Source organism: Bidens hawaiensis, unplaced genomic scaffold, assembly GCF_021521415.1.
Source record: "Bidens hawaiensis isolate Kalapana, Puna unplaced genomic scaffold, B.hawaiensis_p1.1 tig00025168_1, whole genome shotgun sequence".
Classification (NCBI taxonomy): Eukaryota; Viridiplantae; Streptophyta; class Magnoliopsida; order Asterales; family Asteraceae; genus Bidens; species Bidens hawaiensis.
In genome coordinates this window covers 207556-224788 of record NW_027505051.1, presented here as the reverse complement: position 1 = coordinate 224788, position 17233 = coordinate 207556, and positions in this window count along the sequence as shown.

The following is a 17233-nucleotide window of genomic DNA, read 5'->3' as shown; positions in this document are numbered from 1 at the left end:
GTGCATTGACGATTCGTTTTAACCAAAGGGATAGAATTTCGCGCAACGCACATATGAGAAATGAAAAAGAAAAGACAAACCCTGTTAAAAGAGCAAACTATTAAGTCTAATATCTATCTTACCTCGCTCGCGCGAGACAAGACACACATTAGACTGGGGGGGATTGAAGGGGTATGCACCCGCCTTAACATCGAGCGGGGCGGGTCAACCCACAAGATATAGACAAGAGGCTTGAAATCAGGATGTCACGACGACACAAAGCCAAAACCTATGCGCGTGGCGCATATCACATATGCTCACGCATATCACATATGCTCACGCATCACTTATGCTCACGCATCACATATGCTCACGCATCACATATGCTCACGCATATCACATCTGCGCGTGGCTCATATCACATATGCTCACGCACATTACATATGCTTACGCATATCACATGCTCACGCATATCACATCTGCGCATGAAACATCTGCGCGTGAGAATAAAGAGAAGACCTTGCGCATCCCCGGGATAGGCGCATAAAGGACAACACAACAAATGAGACAATAGTCTAATCCAAATCAGGATAAGGACAACCATGATTGTACTCATCAGACAACCTTCCAGAAGGTATCTTTTAAGGAATAAAGAATGTGCTGATGTTGACAGCTGCCAATGAAGGGTGGACAACTCAGCAAAACCCATGTGCCACCACGTGATGGCACATGGGTCAGGTAAAATACCTTGGTCAGAGAATAATCAATGAAAAAGCACCAGGTGTCCTAAGTACACGTGGCGCGAAGCAATAGGAGGAGGCCAAAAAGGCCCTAATTGGGTCTGAGCCCAATCATTGGAAACCCTAATATTATAAATACCACACCACCTCCACAGTTGAGGTCAAGCAAGAAATATATTCTGAATCCTTTACTCATTTTTACATTCTTATCTTCTCTTGCAATATCTTATTCTCACACCGGAGGGTTACTCCAAAGAGGACCCCTCTGTCCCTTTCTGAGGGGTAAGCTCACGGTGCTGTTCGTTTTGTAGGTGGAAGAACTCGTACCTCGGAAAACCATCGGTGATATAACACACTCATACCCGAGGAACGTAGATCGAATACAAGTAAGTCGATACACGTTTCTTCAGACATCATGCCATAAATTAAACATAACTTTTAAATTCTTTTGGCATGGTAGTATATAAGAAAACACAATATATAAAGTTTTAAACACAACAAAAGGTATTCTAGGCATGATCTTTACCACACCAATAAATTTAAAGCACTATGATGTTTGAAAGTTTGTGCCTAAAATATATTTTCATTTTGTTTTAAATTGTTGTATATGATTTTTTTTATATATAATATCATGCCAAGATAATCCATAACACCATTCCTAAAATTTAAAGCATATGTTGTACATAGACTTCTTATAGAGTTTTGGGTCTTCATTTAACTCACCCTTTATTCAAAATGTTCGTTTTTCTTTTTGCAAGTATCACTTCGTTTAACATAAGAAAAACTGGCACCGTTAGAAAATTGGATGGAAATGACAATACTTGTAAAACCTCAAAGTTTCAGATGCGGGAAAAAAAAGGAAAAAAAAAACCTTTAAGACGAAAACAACAAATATAACTAAACCTCATGTAGAGTTTGAATTGTTTACTCATATGTTAATATCTAATTACTTATGTAAACTACGTCATAAAAATAATTTACTTAATTATCAATTACATTAATTTTATGGAATATTTATATTGATAATTACTAGTTTTTTTTTAGAACAGCATCAATCCATTACTAAAATGAAAGTTGTACATAACCTCCAGCAGGTAACTGGAGGAGGGGTCTACCAAACAAAACAAAATCAAACCGAAACCAAATAACAATAAACCCCATACAAACCATTAAATCAGTACACAAGATAAAGGAGACGTGACCTAGTTATTCCATGCAATCTCCTTGTATGTACATCTATACTTTAGCCATCCAAAAAGGTTTGTCTTGATTTCGTCCACAGTGAACTGCGTAGACAGAGTCCCTTTGTTAAATCTCCTCCCATTCCTTTGTTTCCAAATAAAACATAACGAAGAGAAACTAATCGAACCCAAGATACGCCTACCCACTTTGTCACCTGGGTCGTTTGCCACCTCCAAAAGATGCTCGAGAGAATCGAAGCCCGTTAAATCCCAGCTGCACCATAAAGAGATCTCCCTCCAAACCTCTTTTGCTCTTGGGCACTCGAGAAAAATGTGCGTAGCCGATTCAGCCTCTAAATAGCACGACGAATAGTTGGGATGGACCGACTTCAGCCCTCTCGCAATTAAATTATTCGCTACCGGAATTCTATTTTGCAACAGTCTCCAAACGAAGAAATTAATTTTTATTGGAATCCAAGACTCCCAAGCGCAAATGGGAGATCCATCCCCATACAAATGATCTGCAATCTTTCTTATCAAATTTTGGACCGAAAACATACCCGCGGAGTCCCCGAACCATCTCCAACCGTCATCTTTGCCTACATGAAAAGAATAGCAGAGTATCATTTCATTTAAGTCTTCCACATCGGTCAAGTTCTCGTGAGAGAGATTCAATTTCGACCAAGCCCACTTTACATCCAACTACCCGAGTCCATTTTGAACTACCCTTTCAGACACCCGACAACCTTTCATTACCCCCAACTTATACAAATCGGGGAAGACTACCTTGAGCAGGAACCTACATAACCAAGAATCAAGCCAAAATTACTAGTTGACTGCCCGCGCAATGAGGCGGGGTATGCACGCAAACATGACATCGAACGGGTAACCAGTGATACTGTTTTTGTACGTGCATGACTTCAAAATAGTACGGGCGTAACCCGACAATTCACAATAGTATGCTCGTAATGCGGCATTGGAAGCTTAACCGGTGTTAGTAAGCACGCCACACAACGACTGTACACGCACAATCAAGTGTCGGTGCACACATAGCGCTACATTTTACGCATTTAGACCCGCAACCCGTTCCGCCTAACAATGTTCTAACCCAAAATCCGTTCTGACTTGACCACTTTCGACCCGAACCCGCCCTGACCCAAACCAAATTAACCTTTTTTGTATCGACCCATTCCAACCTTAACCTTTTAGACCATGACCCGAATGACCGAACCCGCCCGATCCATTTTCGGTCCTTAACGGTAATCACGTAATACGTTAAGTTTTTAAAATGAAAAAAGTATAGCAATAACATGCTCAAATTAAAGAGAATAAAATACTCAGTTTTTTTTGTATAATGTTTTTTAAAAAATTATTAATGTGTGAAAAAGTTATAATGTTTAAACATCGTGCGGGTAGTTGACTTAAAATAAGGGGTATATATATAAGTATTTTATAAATTAAGAAAATATGATTAACAATAAATGACCAATCTTGTAATTATTTTTTAATAAATTAAAATCAAATCGTACATGATTTTGCTAAAAGATAAAATTGACCTAAAATGTTCTAATCTTATGGTTTGTACTTAAAGCAATAAGTTTGATATCTCTTAAAAATTAAAAGGTCTATTATTTATGGTTTATATATAATATAAATATTTATCAATTTACAAGCCCCCAATCCCCTTCATTTTTGCATTGGCCTAGTACACTTAGAGGTGCACAAATCGGGTATTAAAAAAAACCAGGTTTGGGTATGGAACCAGGTACGGGTATGATCGGGTATTGGAAAATTGGGTATTAGTAATAACCGGGTCGGGTTTGGGTCCGGGTATTGGCATGAAAAACCATACCCTATGTACCGGGTCCGGGTCGGGTATTGAACCGGGTTTTCAATACCTGGGTATTTGAATACCCTATTTTCGGGTATTGAAAAAACCCATTTTCTGGGTATTTGAATACCCTATTTCTGGGTATTAAAAAAACCAATTTTCTACAGCATTCTTGTGTTAACGGGCCTACTTTGTTTTTTTATTATAACTCCATTTTTTTGCATACAAACTTCAAAGTTCATTCAAACATAATTCAAACATATGTAAATAACTAAACAATGATATAAAAAAACATATATTTTATGTGTTTTAAATTGTTGTTTGATATATCAAAAGACGTTGCTCTAAACAAAATATTTATATCAAATATTTGCTTAAAAAAAGATCCGTTGAAGAACGGCTATAGATCTATGGGTAGCCACACAACCATTGTCAAGTGTCTCACAGACACATATGCACAAACACTAATATCGGGTATGCAAAAAACCCGGTTCGGGTATGCAAAAAACCCGGGCTTCGGGTATTATCGGGTTTATATCGGGTACGGGTTCGGGTTTCAGCATTGAAAGTCATACCCTATCCGTACCCTACAGGTAGGGTCGGGTTCGGGTATAAAAAACCCAAGTTTAAAAAAAACCGGTTTCGGGTTTTTTTTCGGATCCGGTTCCGGGTCCAGGTTTTTTGTGCACCTCTAAGTAGAGTAGTACATAAAAGAAAGAGTGCAACTATAGGACCAAGAAAAACATAAAAGAAAGGCCCAGATAAAGGATAAGGCTCGTTACAAGGCGTGAATAGAGAAAACAGTACAATAAATGACCGGAGCCCATTAGTTACTTTCGTTTCGAGCTTTATTTTTAAAACCTGACCCAACTTGGTTTACTATTTAACAAAATTTTAAATTTAAATCGTATACACTCAATGACTCAAAATCCTTTTTATCCATTTTTCACTATAACAAAACATATATTATTTAGATATCTATCATAGTTATATACATATATTATTTATTGTGCAAAGATATTTATATCATATTATTATATACAAGTAATAGTTAGTACGTTTATATTAGTAATAGTAAGATGTTCTTTTTGCCTCACGAGTCCAATCAAACTCAAGCTCCTGCTCGTCTACTAAACGAGCTCCAATTCAGCCTCGAGAAGTGTAGTTTGTTTAAGTTCAACTCAATTAGACAACTCTAAAAACAATCAATTAAAAAAGTAATAATCCTTCAACAGGGGGGAAAAAAATAAAACTGTAAATCTGTTAACAGGGAAAAGAAGTCTCGAAAAGTAAAAGAAATTTGGCTTTCAAAATAAAAAACAGAAAAGAGAAACTTATAACATAAGCGGTCTCCGAATAATGAACACAATACTCGTATATCCAAATCAACACTTTCTCAAAGTTTCCGAGTTATGTTCCTGAACTTTCCAGAAATGGTTTGGTTGTTATATAATTTAGATTTTCTAAATCTTGTATCGATCTGTTGTTCTAATTTTTAATCAAACATATATGCAGGAAATCATGCACAATTATTGCAATAGATAATTCTATAATACATGGATCTGATTGTTCATTGGTGCAAACTAGGATCATTTTGCAACTTCAAAGAGACAGTTGCTATGTGATTTTCTTAAATCTTTGTGGCTCATCTAACCTTGTTTGTTTATAATATTAAGAAACGCATTTTACGCCACGTATTGCACTTTGGTTTGTTTGATCACTTTCCCTATATATTCTAGCTAGCTAGGTGTATTTACTATTTAGGGTACGTATAAGAAAATCGAACAATTTGGCGTTCAACCTTGATTTAATCACCTAATTAATGCGTAGCTAGTGATATAAGCTAAAGTTCTAACTTGAACTAATTCAAGATAAAATATGAAACTAGTTTATCTCATGGAGATATAGCTTGATGTGAAGAAAATAAGATTATGAAAAAAGAATAATTATATTTTCTTATTTTTTTGTTTGAATATATGCAGTAGGAGATATAACCGGCCGGCCCAAATGAAAGTAGTTTAAGAGTAGTATGACGGGTATAGACGACTCCAACTCACTAGTATGACGGGGTTCTGAAAACAGTGAAAAATAGCCTTTTGCATTCTTAAATCTAATTTGAAAATATAACGTTTATTGTATGGAATATAGAAGTTTGTGACAAAAATAGAAAAATGATCAGTTGTTTTACACATACTATAATATATGTTAGATTACGCATAAAAAATTATGTATGGGGTTGCTTAAACTGTTTTTTTCCTATTAATATATGATTAGATGTGGACAACAATGATTATATAATAGCAAAATCATATTCACACACATTGCATGCATTTGCTTAAAATAGTAATAAATGCATTGCTCACCTCACATGCAGACCTGGATTCATATCTAGAAAGTGCTTATGCTTATACATATAAAATAACTAAATAAATAAATATGTTGGTTAATTAAGAATGATCCCTAGCTTTCTTCCAAAATAATATTCACCAATTTATTTATATAATTTAGTTTATTTAAAAAAGATGTATACTTTTAAATGATTGTACGTAGATTCCTAAATGTTTGGGTTAGTCGCAAGCCAGGCAATAGACTCGTCTGAAAATCAATCACTCGATATGGTAGAGTCACACATATATATTATAATCATTCACATAGTAATAGAATCTTAATGTGTTTGTAAAATTTGTTCTCTGCAATTTTTGAACGTTTTAAAGATTATATGGTTGTAAAGTGTTTGAGTACTGGCTAATTCAAGCATGATTACGTTAAAATAAAAATACGTTAGGCTGACTCCTTCAATACTGGAAGCTAGGCCGTTTTGACATGAATGTACATTTTATACTGCTCTTATGACGCTAAAAAACAAATTAATCTTCAACCTAAAACGACGGAGGAAGTAGGACACACTGTGAGTCGATCGACGTATAAACATTTTCTTTTTTTTTGGGTTAGGCATGCATAATTGCTAGACGAACCAAGATACGCATAGACATATGGTTCATCTAAAGATATACATGTATGTTATGCCGGGAGCACACAAACCTGACTCAAAAAGTTTACTCACTTTGATGGATCCCCTTTTTGATGGTTTTTTGGGTGAATTAGGTTTGTCGCATTAAAATCAACATGGACGATTGATATTTCGTCTTACGAAGGATCACCCGAGTATTGTAGGGACGGACCTAGTTCACATCTAGAAGTAGCCTTCACTACCCATCAAGTTTTCGTCGGTAGTGAAAAAATTTTGGTCGGTTTTCGTATTTCGCTGCCTCTGAAAAGATATTAAATTACAACTATTTGTTTAAAGCCTAACCAATTTAAAAGTTCAAATCGATTAAAGCCCAAAGCAAATAAAACCCATTAACAATTTTTTTTTCTTTTGTTCGTGAACGAGAAACATCAAAAGACATACTGAACAACCGCTTTAGCAATTTGTTAAAATGAAAAAGAAAAGAAAATGATGATATCGCTCCAACACCAAGTTCAAATATTCCAGCTCCAAGTTCAAATATTGTTAATGATATGCAAGAAAATGAAAATATCAATCCAAGTTCAAATATTGAGAATGATATGCAAGAAAATGATAATATTGGTCTAAATATTCCTTTGGCTTAAAGTCCTTCAATACGAAATACTATCGACATGAATGATCTTCCTTCGGATCCTTATGATAGACCACATATTGCTAGTTATCATCCTAATCAAATAGATGACATAAGAAGAGTGTATCTTATTAAAAAGGTTTTTCAACCACGAGGTCACGACTTTAAATAAACAAACTATTTTAGTAGCCGGAGACGTTTTAATATAAAATGGTTTGATAAACATGATTGGTTGGACTATAGCACTAAACAAGAAAAAACATATTGCTTATGTTATTACTTGTTTAATGAAAGTGTTGATAATCAAGGTGGAAGAGAGACTTTTTTAAGTGAATGCTTTTATAATTAGAGTAAACCGAGTGCCTTAAAAGACCATATTAGGAAGTTAATAGTGTTCATAATAAGGCAGCTAAAAAATGTAACAATCTCTTGAACCAAAAGCGATCCTATGAGGAGAATGTCACTAAGCATAGTATGGAAAAAAAATTGCAAATTGATATCGATTGTTAGGTTCTGTTCGTAGTTATGGATTCTTGTTAGAAAATAGTTTATTCATTTCGTGGTCATCATGAATCTGAAGACTCTTTTTCTAAAGGCCTTTTTTTATGGTTTTAAAGTTGATTTGTGAGAATAACTCGGATATTGGTAAGTACAATTTAAGAAATGCAGAAAAAGAATAATAAGTTAAAGAAGATGATGTAATTGCTCGATTTCAAACTTTTAAAAACTGAAGAGGAGAGATCTGCACTTCATGTGTTTAAATATATTTATTATCATGTTTATATTTTTGTTTCGTTTACATTGTATGAAGTAATGTAAAAAATATTTTTTTTGAACGTTACCCCTTAAGTTGATGTCTAGATCCGCCACTGGTATCGGAATGGTTCCAAATATTATTAAAAAATTATTTTCTGCCATATTAAACATAAATGCAAGTTCATATTTCCAAAAAAACTCAATGGTTGTTGGAATAATGAATATAGTTGTTTAACATTTCATGGATGATCCACAGAAAATTATGTATTTGTAGGGACCATAGCTATGCGAGATCGTCAACCGATGAGACTTACTAGGTGTGCTGGCATTACCCGATTTGAGTATGAAAGATTAAAGTATTCTTAAATTATTAGGATTAAATAGACTAATAATATGCTTCCGATTCAAGTATGAAAGATTAAAATATTCTTTAAATTATTAGTGTTAAATAGTGACTAATGTGCTTACTCATGCTATTTTGGGACTTTTATATGTTATATGGTGTCATGATGACAGGAGACATTAGTCTAAGATTAGGCTCAGGGGTGTGGAGGGCTTTAATGGGGGCTTTAGTGGGGGCTCCAACCAATAATATTATGACGTGTGGCAGAGAGAGAAACTGGATAAGGGGGTTGTTGGAGACCTGGCCCCTGGTGTGGAGGGGCTCCAACAGGGCTCAAGCGAAATTTTTTTTTTTATTTTTTATAAATATATTCAAACAACGTATTATTAAAAAAACTCATAAATTATTAAAAAAACACACATTAATATATAAAATTCAAATTATAAAAAAAAACATACTAAAAATTAAACAAACAATAATACTTAATAATAACACTAATCTAATACAAGATCATCGGGTCGCCTCGCCCACAAATGTTCAACCAACTCATGTCGAAGATTCCCGTGTATCTCACGGCTCTTGATATTTGCTATGTTATGAAGTCTTTGTTGATCACTGATTGTGGGCGGTTGTGGCGGAATGTCACCTTGGTAGTTTTGGCAGATAGCTTTGCCCTCGTCTTCTAACGTCATGTTGTGTAGGATCAGACACGTGTAGACGACGTCCATTATCCTCTCCCGAGTCCAATAACGTATCGGGTTCGCCAGTACATAATATTGTTTTTTCAGAGCTCCAAAAGCTCTTTCAATATCTTTTCTAGCAGACTATTGCTTCTTCGTAAAATACTTCCGTTTGTCGGCGATTGGATCTGTAAAAGCTTGAACTAACAAAGCCCATTCGTTGTAAATACCATCGACCAGATAGTACCCGTACTTGAAGAGTTCTCCATTTGCAACAAAAGATTGAGGTGGTTCAACCCCGTCGATAAGGTCGTTGATCAAATGTGACTGATCGATAACATTAAGGTCGTTATTTGACCCAGCAACACCAAAAAAAGCATGCCAAAACCAAAGATCCTGTGACACCGCCGCCTCAAGTATAAGGGTCGGCCCTTCATGATCACCACGGTGGAACTGACATCGCCAGGCCGTTGGACACATAGCCCATCCAACATGCGTACAATCGATGCTACCTAGCATCCCAGGAAAACCATGTTTTTCTGCGTGCACCTCATATATGCGTTGGATGTCATACATTGTAAGTTTACGCAGATATCTCCGAGAGTAAATCGATATGACTCCTACGTATATAAAATAATCTATAAACATATAATATATATTACAAAATGTAATAAATATTTAATAAAAACTAAAATTAATGTTTTTTACCTTGGCAGAAAAAATGAAGGGATTCACGTGCAACCCTTTTCGACATCTGTAAATACTCATCCAAAGCGTCCGACGAGATGCCGTACGCTAATTGACGGATAGCAGCCGTGCATTTTTGAAGAGAGGTAAAACCGAGGAGACCCCTAGCATCCTCCCTTTGTTGAAAAAAGGGATACCGTGCCTCTAAATCACTTGCTATACGCATGAACAATTGTCTGCTCATTCGGAAACGAGTTCGAAAATCCGACTCCTCGTATACCGGTTGAGGGCTAAAATAATGCCTAATCAAAGTATCGTTAGCACCCGATCGATCACGATCACGAGGTGGTGCTCTAACTCTCGGGACTCGAGGTTGATGGGCTTGATTTTGCAAGAGATCCACCACGGTTGCGGTCAAAACTCCCCCTACATGAAGAAGCAACTCATCCTCTTCGGAGGAGTCGGAATCAGACGAGTACCACGACATTTTTTTTGTGTTAGTTTTGAGAGGATTTTAGGAGGAAAGGTGTATAATTGTGAAATGAAGTATAGTTTATAAAGGTATATATTTATAGTTTAAGAAAATATTTTTTTTTAATTTAATCAAAACCATCAACGGCTCTTTTCCGACTTCCTATGCAACTTTACTCTCTCTTCTCCCGCTAACCCCATCACGCCTGCATGTTTTTTCGCGCTAGCGCCCCGTTAGCGCCCCCGCTAGCGCCCCGGTGGTGTGGTGTTAGCGCCTGGGGGCGCGAGCGGAGGGGCTCTAGCGCCCCCGTTGAAGCCCCACACCCCTCAGCCTTATGATCTTATTATTCTTAATTATGCTCCTAATATTTGGTCAAATGTACGTCTTTTTTATTTGCTTGAATTATTTTGATGTTTGATAGATTACTTAGACTTAAAACTGTTACACGTAGAGATTTGTTATCCACATGGCATGCATGCAACATGTGAAACAAGTTTAGCTTTGGTAACGAAGCAAATTAAGAAACGCACAAATATGCATTGTATATATACATACATCATAATTCATAAACATTTTGTTAATCGGTGACAAGTGTCACTCGCAAACTAAATCATACAAATAATGTATCTTTTTGGGAAAATTCCCAAAATAGTCCCTTTTAGTGAGAGAAGTCTCAAAATAGCCCTTTTTTCCTTAAAATCTTTTATAAGTTGGACTGTCAAGATGCATTGGGAAAAGATAAAAATAAAGACGAGATTTCAAAAGAAAATCAGGTAAAAGATGAGATTTAGGGAAATAATGTCGGTAAAGTCCAAATTATTTGTAATCCTGGAAGAAAAGTTTAAATTTTTCAAAAACTTTTTTACACAAAAAAACGGTCTTGGGAGACTGTTTTATTATGTTTCCTACATTTCTCGTCCAAATTTTCAAATTCTTAGAAAATTATATTTTTCACAATTATACCCCTCAACCACCATCACCACCTTGAACCACCACCATCACCGACGCCGTCGGCCCCACCCCATCACCACCACCATAGCCGCCTCCACCACCGCTGCACCATAGCCACTGCACCAAAACCGAATGACGTCACTGCACCCAAACTCACCGGAACTACTAACAAATTTTTCCGGCCACCTAGAACATGGATTCTTTATGAACCAATGAATCTCGATACCAAATTTTCATGCTATTCGGGTTTAGTTTAAAACAAAACTGCATAAAGTAGATCGAATGAAAATAAGAAAATTTACTTATGAACAGCATGATGCAGCACGGGCCCCTTCAGCAGGTCTGTCCACAAGAACCATACCAGCTGGGTTTTGAGTAGGTTGAGCTCTAGGGAGTCTCTTGGCTGTTTCAAACAGCACGTACAATAGTACCATATCAGAATATTTGTTAGGAACCTTTAAATGTTATTATTATTATTATTATCATTATTATTAATTTTGCCAATCAATCCATGTTCTAGGTGGCCGGAAAAATCTGTTAGGAGTTTCGGTGAGTTTGGGTGCAGTGACGTCATTCGGTTTTGGTGCAGCGGTGGTGGAGGCGGTTATGGTGGTGGTGATGGGGTGGGGCCGATGGCGTCGGTGATGGCGATGGTTCAAGGTGGTGGTGGTGGTGGTTGAGGGATATAATTGTAAAAAATATAATTTTCCAAGAATTTGAAATTTTGGACGGAAAAGGTAGGAAACGTAAAAAAACAGAAGACGGTTTTTTTGAGTAAAAAAGTTTTTGAAAAATTTGAACTTTTCCTCCAAGATTACAAATAATTTGGACTTTACCGACATTATTCCCCAAATCTCGTCTTTTACTTGACTTTCTTTCGAAATCTCGTTTTTATTTTTATCTTTTCCCAATGCGTCTTGACAGTCCAAATTATAAAAGATTTTAAGGAAAAAAGGGCTATTTTGAGACTTCTCTCACTAAAAGGGGCTATTTTGAGAATTTTCCCTATTTTTTTTCTTGGGGATTTATTTACACATCATAGTAAAACCGTCTTTTCATCTCGTTCATGTTAATGTTGTTTCCAAACAAAAAGAGGTGAAAAAACATTTTATCCTCATGTAAGAATTATATATGAGAGGATTAACAGTGAAAATCAAAATAGCATCTTTAATAGGGACCAAGATAATTTACTTGAAACCAAATTCGCGATTTCATAAAAATTAGAATGTAATTAATAATATTGGTAAAATCACATCAAGTGTTAGGCTACACATTATGGGGTGTTTTAAAGCCAAAGTTAAAGCATAACGTTATTGTCACGTGGCAAATGAAGTTTTAACCTTAAAATCTCGTGGTTTAAATCTTTGTTACCATGTTATACACACACATATATATATACACATACATATGTGTGTGTGCGGGCACGTGTGAGAGAGAGAGAGAGAAAGAGTGAGAGTGAAAAGGAAGTTGGCCTCATCACTCCCCTCCCTTACAGCCCGTTTAAATTTTGAAGCCCCTCAAAATCATTTTGCCATGTCATGGTATTGAGGGTTTTAAAACTCTGTCATATCATTTTGTCACTCTTCTTAAAGCCCCATAACACATAGCTTTAGTAATATTATAAGTGTAACTCAAGTAACTTAGTTTTAGTTGGAATTACTTAGGATCGTAGAAAAATTAGAATCTAATTTAGGTTTGGAGATGCAGAATTCACACATGATCAAGAATATGCTAACTTTGGTACTTATGGACCTCTAATGTTGTTAAGGGCGAAACTCCAAGAACATGGGTGCCTAGGATAACATCCCTAATAGGGGGTCTAAGGGGGAACACCCATGTTTCTCATGCATTGGATGTTGCTTTGGATGCACCATGTTGGTGTGAAACTGTATAAATCTAACGATTAAAAAACTAACAGACAGTTGCCAAAATGATGGCTAATTTAAGTAAATTTATATACATACATCTATATATATGATTGTTTAGATTGGGTTTTGCGATTCAAAATAAAACATTAGTGTCTATTATGAAGATCGGTTGCGAGCTACTACTTCGTTTGCAACGGGATGTCTTGGTTGCAAGTTTGTGAATTGGTTACAACTTTATACCTAGCTAATAAGTTTGTAAATCATGTAGCATTTGGTAACTTAATATCAGGTTTGTACTACGGTGATGATTGCTAGTGATCTAATTATAGCAGTTATAAATGGTAAATGTTACGTCTTTTAATGAAAATTGTGATAGTTTACTGTAACTTTTCATCCTTTGTATAAAGAATTCACTTTTTAAAGTTTTCATGACCGAATTTACAGTGAGTAATGGGAAAGTTTTCACAACAAAATTCACACGTCCATTTATGATAATTTATCTTTCTTATTTCGATTGAAAATTTTGAGAGTGTCATCAAAATATTTTAATCTGCAAGTGTACAACACAATCCAAATAAAATCCAAGCAATTTCAAATTACAAAGCTTGCATGAACCATTCGTATAATTTAATCTTGTTAACATTAATTTTGTTATAACTATTCATGGGTATTACAATTGCTTAAAAGTTACTTTTTACTTATTTATTATTATTGTTTCATTCAAACAAAATCACATGTAAAGTTATTTTTATAGGTTAAATTCATTTTATGCTACCTCCGCCTCTATCAATGTCGCCTTCGCGACTGTTAAAGATACCACCTCCATTTACGACACTAGTAGCCGTTCATAAAAGCAAATATAATTGGTACTTACACTTTATATCTTTCTAAGTTGACACCTTTCAAGTAAACCCATTTTTGTTAACACTCATTTTGAACCACACTAATTCAATCTTTTTTTATTAATGACCAGGCTCATTTTTATCAAACGTGTTTTGACATGAACCCAGTTTGACTTGGACCTGTTGTAACTTGCTCTTCGACCCAACCCGCATGTCTTGCACTAATTCCAATCAACTCATGAATTTTTGTACAGGCATTTAGATTTTAGAACATGAATAGCCTATAATGTTAGTAATTTCCATATTATTAGGCCCGTCACGTGTTGTTGACCGGGTTAGACCTATTGGGCGTATGGAATTCATTAATGTTGTAACGAGTTTATGGGGTTGCAATATGGGCTTTATATTTGGTAATTACTTGTTTGCCAAGTTTGGGTCACCCTATAAACTAGTGCTTTGCTTTGCCCGTCCGGTGGACGGGAACATCAATATAGAATATGGGGAATACATTAATCAGGTCTGGATGAGATGGGTAGGGTACGCGCCCAAATGTGGAATCGCGTAACTGGTGTCAGTACTCGCATAACCTCGCACCGGTACATGAGTAACTTGTGATAATAAGCGCGTCACACAACGCATGTGCGCGCTAATTTGGTGTCCATACGCTCGTAACGTTGCACTGAATGCTAGGCCACGTCGGTACGCGCATAACACGGCATGGTATGCATAATTTGTTGGTGCGCACGCAATTCGACATTGAACACATAACCAGTGTCGGCACACGCGTAGCCTGATAACAATACACGCATAACCTGAAATTGGACGCGTAACATATGCAAAGCTAGTGCACGTAATCATTCTATCCCGAAACCCAGTCCAACCTTTGGTCAAATTTTGGCTGAATAATCAAAGTATCCATAATAGAAGATTTTTAAGGTGTTTTTAAGAAAAAAAAGGTGATGTGAAGGAGAGATGGTGTGATGTGAAGGAGAGAAGGAGAATGAAGATTCTCGGCAAAGAATGGATAAAGAATGTGTATGTGAAAGAAATGAATAAGAGAGGACAAAGAAGGAAGGAGAAATAGAGTGTCTTTGTGGGGCAAAGTGCCATGTAGGCATCCAAAAACATTTTCTAATGGTGATGGTAAAAAAATTTCAATAAAAACAACATAACCTTTTAATAAAAACAACATAATCTAACTTTGGTCTTTTATGACTAAGAAAGTCAAAACCTTTCAATATTAATACATGGGCCATTTTACCCTGAAACAAAGCAAATATGACAAGCTCATTATAATTGTTAAGGCGCAAAGAAAACATAGCTAATCATAGATGATTCAAATTACAAAACACTTTGTTCAAAATACACAGTAGTTATTTCAAAAGCATAAATTCAAAATACTTGACTCATTAAAAATAAAACTTAATAATTGCCTCCAACTTAAAACAAAACCATTCAATTAGTTGCGTAAGATGATGTTGCTATTTCTTTTTTACCCTTGCAAGTTTTTTTGTTGTGACCTTTTTACTTCAAATGTTACACAAGTCAGAGTCTTCCCTACTTAGCTTTCCACCCTTCACCATTTCATCTTTCTCAATAGCAGCTTTCTTCCTCATCTTTCTTGGCCTTCCAAAAGGTTTATGATGCAAAGGTTCCTTTAGCTTTCTAGGACAGCTTGATTTTGGCCACATGTTTCTACCATTAATTGGTCCCGCCTGTGTGAGTATACATCTTTTCAAGTGTCTAGCCTATAACATTCATCTAACCAAGCTTCTGTTAGTACAGTATGTCCATTTAAGGACATATTTTAAATAGCAGCTACAACTTGTTTGCAAGAAATGTCTGTCAACTCCTGTCTCTTACATGAACACTCGTTTTCTATTAAATCAACAACAAACTACTTACCCCGATACCCATTAACTTAATACTTTTGTCCACCATTCCATTGAACTTTTAACATGCATGCCTCCTTTTTGATGACTTCAAATTTTTTTTTTATATTTAGAGTTAACAAACCTTTAGTTTTTATAATGATGCTAATCGCATTTACAATTCTTTTTATCAAATATTCTATAACATACTCTAATGCTATTTTCATAGATTTACTAAGTCCGAGATACGCTTAGCAAGCTACTTACATGGACTTTGGAGGTTTTCAGTGACTTTCACTGTCATGATCTCCGCAAACAAATCTTGTGGCAGTTCCCTTTTGCAAATGAATTTTTTTTACAATCAAGGTAGAGAACCGAATTGGTTTTATTTTCCTGTCTGAAAATTTTGATATCATTTCAATCACATTAATAGCATAATATTTGTAATAAATTTAGTTTAAAAGCATACCTTTAGAGGTTCCATTGATGTTTTTAACAACAGACAAGCCGAACTGAATCACCTCGTATCCTTGACCTTCCATCTGTTTTTTCAAAACAATAAACATATTTCTTGATCATAAGCTCATCAAAGAACCCCATAATCAAATTCAACAGATTGTTTGTGCACCTCTAACTGATCAAATTACAAAAGTACCTGCTAGCATGCTGCATGTGCAATATTTGGATCCTCTTAACTGATCTTCTCACTTCTATTTTTTTTTCCACGCGACACTGCCCAGTATTCCAGTAATGTAATTTATGTTTGAAGAAGCGTGTATCGACTTACTTGTATACGATCAACGTTCCTCGGGTACGAGTATGCTATATCACCGATGGTTTTCCGAGATACAGGTTCTTTCACCTACAAAACGAACAGCACCGTGAGCTTACCCCTCAGAAAGGGACAGAGGGGTCCTCTTTGGGGTAACCCTCCGGTGTGAGAATCAGATATTGTAGGAGAGGATAATCAGGATGTGAAAATGAGTAAAGGATTTAGCATATATTCTCTTGCCTGCCTCTCACTGTTGAGGTGGTGTGGTATTTATAGTATTAGGGTTTCCAATTATTGGGCTCAGACCCAATTAGGGCCTTTTTGGCCTCCTCCTATTGCTTCGCGCCACGTGTACTTAGGACACCTGGTGCTTTTTCATTGATTATTCTCTGACCAAGGTATTTCACCTGACCCATGTGCCATCACGTGGTGGCACATGGGCTTTGCTGAGTTGTCCACCCTTCATTGGCAGCTGTCAACATCAGCACATTCTTTATTCCTTAAAAGATACCTTCTGGAAGGTTGCCTGATGAGTACAATCATGGTTGTCCTTATCCTGATTTTGATTAGACTATTGTCTCATTTGTTGTGTGTCGCTTACGCGCGGCCTTTATGCGCCTATCCCGGGGATGCGCAAGGTCTTCTCTTTATTCTCACA